The following is a 9,118-nucleotide window of genomic DNA, read 5'->3' as shown; positions in this document are numbered from 1 at the left end:
GAATTCACAGAGCTGCTACACCGGGTAGAGGAAGAGAGTCGCAAATACGGCCTCCTTATTAATAGGAATAAGACCAAGTTAATGGTTGTTGATCGGGCCAACCTTCTACCAACACCAAGTACACTCCAAAACCTCGAAAAAGTCGACGAGTTTGTATATCTTGGATCGACCATCAGTGGAAAGGGCGGATGCGAAGCGGAAATAAGAAGGTGCGCACAGATTGCAAAAACTGCGATGACACGCCTTACCACTATATGGAAGGATCGGGGAATTTCGATTGCCACAAAAATGATGCTTGTGCAAACATTAGTGTTCTCAATATTTCTATACGGAGTCGAGTCGTGGACCCTGAAGGCAAGAGAACGGAAGGCAATTGATGCCTTTGAGATGTGGTGTTGGCGCCGAATGCTTCGTATTTCTTGGACGGAGCACAGAACGAACCAGTCAATCATCCAGAGACTGAAGATAAAGGAACGGCTCTCGACGATATGTCTGAGAAGAATTCTCCAGTTTTTTGGACATATTATCAGGCGCGGACCCGACAACCTGGAGAGACTGGTAGTTTTGGGTAGCCTCCAGGGAAGGCAAAGCAGAGGAAGAGCGTCTGCGTGAAGGAGCGACAAGTGAAAGAGCTGACTGGGGGCACCATCCATTCTGCCCTGAGAGAAGCGGAAGATCGAGAAGGATGGAAAGTCTTGGTCGCTCAAAGGATGGCGAAATTTAAATGTGGTCATGATCCTCAGCCATGAGTGCATGACCAAGAAGAAGATAAATAGGTACGTTGCAGGTCTCGTATGGCGGGTTGCGTGAAATGTGGCAATGGACCAAAGGAAGTGTCGCGACCTTGCGCTTGCCATAATATGCTGGAGTGTACCCGCCAAATTGAAAACTTGTAGGTATTATGTATGTACATACCTAATTGGCGCCCACCGTGGGGCTTTTGAAGGGCTTGCATAATAGTTAAAATAAAATGTACCTAGATATCTATTTACATGATCAGTAGCATATTATGTTTAATTGGTTTTTATTGTGAATCATTTCCAATAGATACCGATGTAAATAATAAATATTTTTATCAATTTTTCCTTCTTGCAACAAGCCGGACTTTACTCAATTTGCGTTATTTTTTGTGAGCCAAATACTGGGCTACATTAGTGTGTAAGTAAATATTATTACCTCTATATGCATACAACCAAATCACCTCTCAGGCGTGTACTAACTGAAGGTCTAAAGTCGCGTGGCGTTATAGATTCCGATCGAAATGTTCTGAGTTGCGCTGTTACAGCAGTGATAAGAGACCTGTGAGTTAGTTCATTTTACCGCCACTCCGGTCGTGCGCGCGTGCGCCGGGCACATGCGCTTGCCGCGCTTTTGGCTACTATCAGAACGGGGCCGAATCACGGTAAAACATTGCCATTTGATTGATTACTGAGCTGCATACTGGTGTGTTCACAATATTTGATGTTAGGTACTTAACCAGGGTACTAATCTCTAGGAGGTCATCTGTAGAATATCGTTATCTTATGATAAATGTTACGTTGCGTCATTCACAGCAGATACCGATAGAATCTTATTAGATTCTAACTATACTACTACTACCTATATATTCTAACGATTCAAAGTATACTAATTCCAATTAAATTTCACTTCATGCAGTGGTTCAACTTTAACTGGTTCAAGTGTCTTCGAAGTCATTCAACCCGAACTCTTAAACCTTTTAAATATATTTAACTACTTCAGAAAATGTTTTTAATAGTCATTTTGGTTGTATGACGTTTATTGGGTATACCTAATCGGATCGCCTTTCTATTTCACCAGTACTGGTGAATGAAAATTGGTAACATCAAACTTGGCTTTTATCGAGCCTAGTTGATTCCACGGTGGGACTTCCTCATTTTCCGCACCTATTCCCTGTCTAGTATGTCGATCCTTGCAATAAACACCTGTCTTAAATCACACATATTCTTAAATCTTTTACAACCTGTCACACTCGCGGACGGTTGTCAAAGAGTTATAATAATAATATAGCCCGCGAATTAATTTATTGATTGATTTAATTCGTAGTCAGCTAAGACTACTCTCGACATAGCCTCGCTAAAGCCGCGTTGACACGGTCCAAGTACGATCCAAGTACACTTGGACCGAGTGCCATCTAAGTGACAGCTTCATACTAATTATTCCTATCCAAGCTAACCTGGATGAGTAGAACGCGGTCCAAGTAGCTAGGATAGGAATAATTAGTATGATGATGTCTCATACGAGTGCACTTGGATGGCACTCGGTCCAAGTGTACTTGGATCGTACTTGGACCGTGTCAACGCGCTTTTAGCTCCTTAATTTCTTCTACCTAGGAAGTATTTAAACGTGGTAAAGCTTGTTTCTTTCATTTATTCGTTGATACATAATTTTGTTACTGGCGTCTATAATAGTGTAACAATTTAATGTTGAAATTACGCAAATTGCAATTTCTTCTACTACGCACGAATTTCACATCGTAAATTTTATTATTGTTACCATTATTATTTCCGACTGCTCTTATACGAAGCCGCGCTCGACGTCGCTCTAACTACGTCATATTTTACGTTTCGAACTTTACGTGTATGCGGTATGTTTATAACATGACAAATAGTTGTAAAATTTTAAATGAAAGGCTTGTTTGATTCGGTCCTGTGTACTACGACCGTTTTCATGGCAGCATATCGCGGCACCTCGCTGTCAGATCGCGAAAAGACCATTTCGCGGCTCAGTACGTTTCTTCGCGCGGGTGCGGTGCCACTGTAGCCGTGAATGTTTTCCGTCGAGCAATGTCCGTCGCCCGCCGACCGATAGATGCTCCCGCGAACGCGACCCAATGAGACAATCGAGCTGCGGCCGCGTCGTGTGTTCTGTGCTTTCGCTTTCCTCCGATAGCGACTAGATTCACTATTGTAATTCAACAAATCTGTGAACGATGATGTGCAAAGTTGTCGGTGTCCATTAAAACCGCCGCTTCCATCAGTGGGATTCAGGTGTATTATAATAAAATAAGGTAAACACTGCTCTGCTTTATCGTATTTTGGACGTTTTTTCTATCCTTTATTACACCGCACAGTATTTTCATGCTCATATTCTTATCATTTATACGCTATACAAACGAAAAACAAGCTATCATTACAAAATTAAACATGTCCAGCACAAAAATCGTGCAATACTATAAACACCTTATTTCAACTAAATACTTATCGCAGATTAAAACAAACTCATTAGAATACATTACTAATATTATCTACAAAACACTTAACTCATTAATATTCTCACATTGCTATTTTATATTTACAATTTAAGATAAAACAGCGTCTAGCGAGAGTGTCTCCTTACAATATTTACAATAGAGCCTACTTTGTTATAATACTAAGGTATTAATTTCCTTAAAATCCGGATAAGTGAGATAAAATTTCCTGCTTTATTCTCTGGCAAGGTAGATAATAGGTATATCCTTGAATAATAATTTTTCCGTGTTGACATTTTCATTACAATATTTCTTTACCATTTTTCCTTCCAGTGCCTTGAAAATATAGCGTATCATAAAAATCATCTTTGATGTTTCCATTGATTACGTGTTGTATTATTTGTATGCAATAGATTTAAAATTAATAACGTATTAACGAAGAATTGGTTTGTTTTAAAATACTGTAAATTAAATTCATTCAACATTATGTGGTTTTTCGTTTGTGTATTCGCTATTAACTAACGTAGTAGTTATTAGGTATTACTAATTTATATTACATTATATTAATCGAATCCTTTTTTAATATTTACTTTATAAATCATATACATTATCAATTCTCCGTATACCTACCCTTAATTAGTGTAGTGTCCACATGTTTTAACAATACAGCATGATTCGGTTATTGCTTATTGTATAGTATTGTGAAATTTATAACATTTTTCTAGTCATGTTTCGTGAAAATTAATCAGAGGTGGTAGGTGGGTAATAAAGGTAAATTGTAAATTTAAATTAACGTATTTAAACGTCAAATACTTAAGTGGCAGGTAAGTACGCATCTATAATAATATGAATGTCTAATTTTATATTAAAATGTACCGACAAAAATTAATAGTGCATACTAAACTTTGTCAGTCATAGTAATTACTTATTTGTTTTTATTGAACTAATAATTTTATTATGACTGTCATTGTGTATGTATCGTTTTCATATAATTATTGTAAATACTCGCATTGCTGTCATATGACAATTTTTAATAATGTTGTAGGTGTATACATACACCTGCCTTTGGTCAATAATTATAAGTGAAAATTCGGAAATTTAAAATTGGTAACAATTTTACTAAAGCCGCGTTGACACGGTCCAAGTACGATCCAAGTAGACTTGGATAGGAATAATTAGTATGAAGATGTCTCATCCAAGTAACAGCTTCATACTATTTATTCCTATCCAAGTGACAGCTCCATACTATTTATTCCTATCCAAGTTAACTTGGATGAGTAGGACGCGGTCCGAGTAGCTTGGATAGGAATAATTAGTATGAAGATGTCACATACGAGTGCACTTGGATAGGAATAAATAGTATGAAGCTGTCACTTGGATGAGACAGCTTCATACGAATTATTCCTATCCAAGTGCACTTGGACCGAGTGCCATCCAAGCGACAGCTTCATACTAATTATTCCTATCCAAGCTACTCGGACCGCGTCCTACTCATCCAAGTTAGCTTGGATAGGAATAATTAGTATAAAGATGTCTCATACGAGTGCGCTTGGATGGCACTCGGTCCAAGTGTACTTGGATCGTATTAAGTGCTAATATCGCTTTCTTTTTTTGATTTACAGTGTCTAATTAAAGGTTCAAACGTAGGACTACAGATATGTCTTCACAATGTTTACTATTATAAATGAAATTTTATCCAATAACTAGCATCTTATTAAATTATTAATTATATTCTTAATATCATTTTTAACTGGCAACAAATTGTGTTTGTTTGTTATATTAATTTATTTTAATTAAAGTATTTTCATAGATAACGTGAAAAATATAGGAAAATTACAGAAAAAAACAAATTAATAATATTATGTAGAAATTCTGTTGCTTAGGAAAATAACCAGGCAGGTACCTATAATGCGTTTATTTTTACATAACAATTAATTTAGACAATATGTTTTAACCCAGAGATCGTGAAGGTATATTATGCCACGGGGCACCACGAATAATTCGCAACGGTTTTAGATATCAGTAAAATAATATGCTGATTGGTGAATAACCATTTGCTCAGTGATAAAGAACTGCGATTTCTGGTTTCTTTTGTGACAATGGTATCTCTGCGAAGATAAACTTTTGATGGTAACTGTAATAAAATCAATACGATAACGGGAAATTAAGGTAGCTACTGTGTCTTGTTTGAATCCAGGAAATTTGCCAATTTGTTATTAAACAACAGGCTCACCAATTCCTTTAATTATTGATATTTCTTTGCAATGTGCCATGAAACGAAAAAGTTTTAAAACCTCTGAATTAAACCATTCAAATAATAATGTTTGTAAGTGGTTAAATACATAGTGATGCCTTGAGCTGTGGATTTAATTGCTATGCTGTATGCAATTTATTCATATGATGTAAAATAATTTATTCTATTGCTTTAAATATTAGTCATAACGTAAGAAGGTACCTATTTACATAGCAAGGTGAAAATCATGCTCACTGTGGCCTAAATTCACTAAAAAAAATTAAAATATTACTTAGGTACTACTTGCCTGTAGTAGTCTACCATGGGATATGACATTTTATATATTACAATTATTATTGTAAGAAGTATTTTGTGATGGTTACATGTAAATGACCTTCCACTGTGCCTAAAGCGCAAAGTGTTCAACCAGTGTGTGCTTCCCGTAATCACATATGCGTGTGAAACATGGACCCTAAGTAAAAGAGAGATCCAGAAACTTAGAGTAGCACAACGTGGTATGGAGAGGTGCATGCTGGGCATAACGCGAAAGGACAAAAAGAGGAATGAGTGGATAAGGAAGCAAACAAGGATTTGCGATGTAATAGAGTTTATTAAAAGCCTTAAATGGAGATGGGCTGGACACATAGCTCGAAGAAGAGACAATCTTTGGACAAATCTAGTCATCCAGTGGTATCCAAGAAGTACAAAACGTCCGCAAGGTAGACCTAGAGGCCACTGGATCGATGAAATGATAAAGTTCTGCGGAAGTACGTGGCAATGCACAGGACCGAGAGAAGTGGAAGCAGCTTAAAGAGGCATTCATCCTGCAGTGGATATATTCAGGCTGATGATGATGATGATGACATGTAAATTGTACGTAAAACATTTCACTGTGGTACAGTTTTTATTTTTAAAATTTGTTTGACTTCCTGTAAAGTGTAAACCGACAAGAATCGTGTTTTATCAGTATTATACGACACAAAGAGGTCGGATGGTCTTTAATCTACATACGGTCATAATTATATTTCCTATACAACATTTCGCGGTGAAGTGTGATACGGCGAACTGTATACGTTTCCGGATATGTTTTGTGATATAGGTATATGACAAAGAAATGTCACGTCAAAACTCACAGATACCTAACACAATTTTGAAGTACAGTAGTATGTATGCTGAATACTGCACCGAAAATTTTGTTCATAATCAAATTTTATAAAATATTCAAATTGAGAACAAAAAACAAAGAAATAATATTTTAAAATTTTACCAATATGTATATAAAAGGAGTACCTAGGTACCCAATTAAAAGCATAATCTGAATAGTAAACAGACACAGCGTAAAAAATGATGCAGAATTACACGGAATGAGCTAAGTAGACCATATTTTAAGATTTTGTAAAACGGTGTCCATCTAAGTCCTAAACTCACTCACACAAGTGGAATGTATGAATATCCCAAGCGATTTGGTTGACCACAGTCACTGCCCCACTAAATTGGTATTACCAATGGCAGGTCATTTCTGCACCTTGGGAGAACAACCAACTGATGTTCCAGTTTTCTAAAATAGTTATCAGGGACACGCATGTCAATATTAACAAGAACGGCAGAATTTTCATTTACACCGACTATAGATGATGCCTTCTTGTGTTTTCACTACAGTATGTAATCATAGGTATGAGAAAGTCAGTCAGATAGTATCCATACAACTTCATTCAACTGGGCCGAAATAATGCACCCAATCTCAAGCCTGCTATAATCAAGACAGTTGGAGCAGACCCTTTTTTGAGTTGCTCCGCTCCGGGACCCAATACTTACTCCGGCTCTGCTCTGGGTAAAAAGTTTTAATAAATATTATATGTAGGTATATAAATGTTAAAAAAATAAGTAGTTTTAAAATAATCGTCATTTTCATTACCTACCTATTAATTATATTAAACAAACCGACAGCAAATCGTCTCTCATTATTTGCCTCTTTTGTCAAAAAAGTGAGGTTATTTATCACTCGGCAGTGTTGCCATATTTCAAATAATTCCAGTGCTGCAAAGTGTCAAAATATACTATTTTCATTGGATTTTAGGACGAAAATTTAATAATAAAAAAACAGCGGTGGAGCACTACAAATTTTCGGTGCTCCGGCTCCGCTCCTGCTCCGGGTAAAATTCCATTGCTCCAGTGCTCCGTGCTCCGAGCTCCGCTCCAACGCTCTGCTATAATCACTATACTAATTTTATGTTTCAATACCAAACAGCAAGTTCTACAGCTACATCATACCGCATTTGTTTCCATGACGAGCAGTACTGTGTACCCAGTAAAATAATATAGGGGAGTTCTTAGGAATTTTCCTCTTAGGTTCTCGTAAAGGAAGACTATTGAATTCATACAATTGGTCCAATAGAGCATTCAGATCTTCACCGATAAACTCAGAAATCTTACAGTACATTATCGTTTTAGCATGGATACATGCTTTTGCCTTGGCCTCCCGGGTGGATTCGTTACGAAAAATCGCACAGGCGTAACAAAAATTCATGTCACAATTGTAGCGCGGCCGTTAGAGACTTCCGCGAGCGGTAAAGCATTAACAAATTTCAAGCCCTTCTATAATTTTTCTTTAAATCTTAAGCAGATACAAGTCGTTTATTTTTATAGTCTTAATAATGTGCATGAGCAGTTTTTATTAGGTATGTAAGGTAAGTTCTCTTCGTCAAGATGGTTTTCCGATATTCCTTCTGAGAATAATGTACTTACTCGTACAATTAATAATTTAAAAAATATATTTCCACCTTCAACACCGTTTTAGAACATGTTCTATAATAAATGTAGAGTTGTCACTTCATAACTTTGCACTCCGTAATATATTTTATTAAATATATTAGATACCTATTTATCTATTAGGTACTACATATATTAATACAAGTGAATAAGTGATCTAAATTTGATCTAATTTAATGCGAGGTAATCAGTCGAAGAGGCGTATCAGTGCAGTAGAAAAGTGAAAAAAGTGCAAAGTTACAAAGCGTATACTCTATGAGTAAGTAAATAGTCGTATATAATTCGCTAGCAACAGAGATTGGCTTTTTTGAGAGAGATTTGGATAACCAGCATTCAGAGAATCAGTAGGCAAAGCATGTATCCATGTTTTATAATTTTAGACGTCAGATTTTAAGAATACATAATCTGAGGGGGGCAGGGGGGTAGAGCCCCCCTGCGAGTGCAAAGCGCCGAGTTTTTGGAGAAAAATTTAACCTCTATCTGTCATCTTTTGATTCATAGTTGTCATTAAGGCCCATCCTGACCAGAAACTTGTGTTGTCAACCTCATAAAATTTAACGATAATTATCATATTTTATTGGACCATAAATTACATTAATCGTTTGTTGAACTAAGTTGACAAATGTTGGGGTTGACAACATCGTACTCACTGAAAGAAACTTGTGGCGACATTATAAAATGAGGTCAGCCATCATAAAAATAATCACTTTAGTCCGTAAGTTTTAATTGCTTTTATCGTATTGAGGATCGAATTTCTGTCGCGCGACTCGAGTCACCACTTGTTTCGAGGCGTGCGGTAAAAAATCAAACGAGTTAGCAACACACTTTAATGAATGATCATTAATAATTTATTGTTAATAAAATTCGCATACCAGTTGATTTTAATATGAAGTGCTACGTAAGTAGGT

General features: G+C 36.5%; 1 protein-coding gene across 1 annotated transcript in view; it reads left to right on the top strand.

The window, feature by feature from the left end:
- The first annotated feature begins 2,743 nt into the window (after positions 1-2,743).
- The window catches only part of norpA (no receptor potential A), a 138,921-nt gene continuing 132,546 nt past the window's right edge, over positions 2,744-9,118 (top strand). The window contains exon 1 of the mRNA XM_085948923.1: positions 2,744-3,028. The gene's annotated coding sequence lies outside the window, so the exon portion shown is untranslated. The remainder of the gene's footprint in view (positions 3,029-9,118) is intronic.

The sequence above is a fragment of the Rhyacophila brunnea genome, unplaced genomic scaffold (genome assembly GCF_057557595.1).
Source record: "Rhyacophila brunnea isolate RB1 unplaced genomic scaffold, BYU_Rbru_1.0 scaffold_21, whole genome shotgun sequence".
NCBI lineage: Eukaryota > Metazoa > Arthropoda > Insecta > Trichoptera > Rhyacophilidae > Rhyacophila > Rhyacophila brunnea.
Note: the sequence above shows the minus strand (reverse complement) of the source record. Positions and strands in the feature narration are given on the sequence as shown.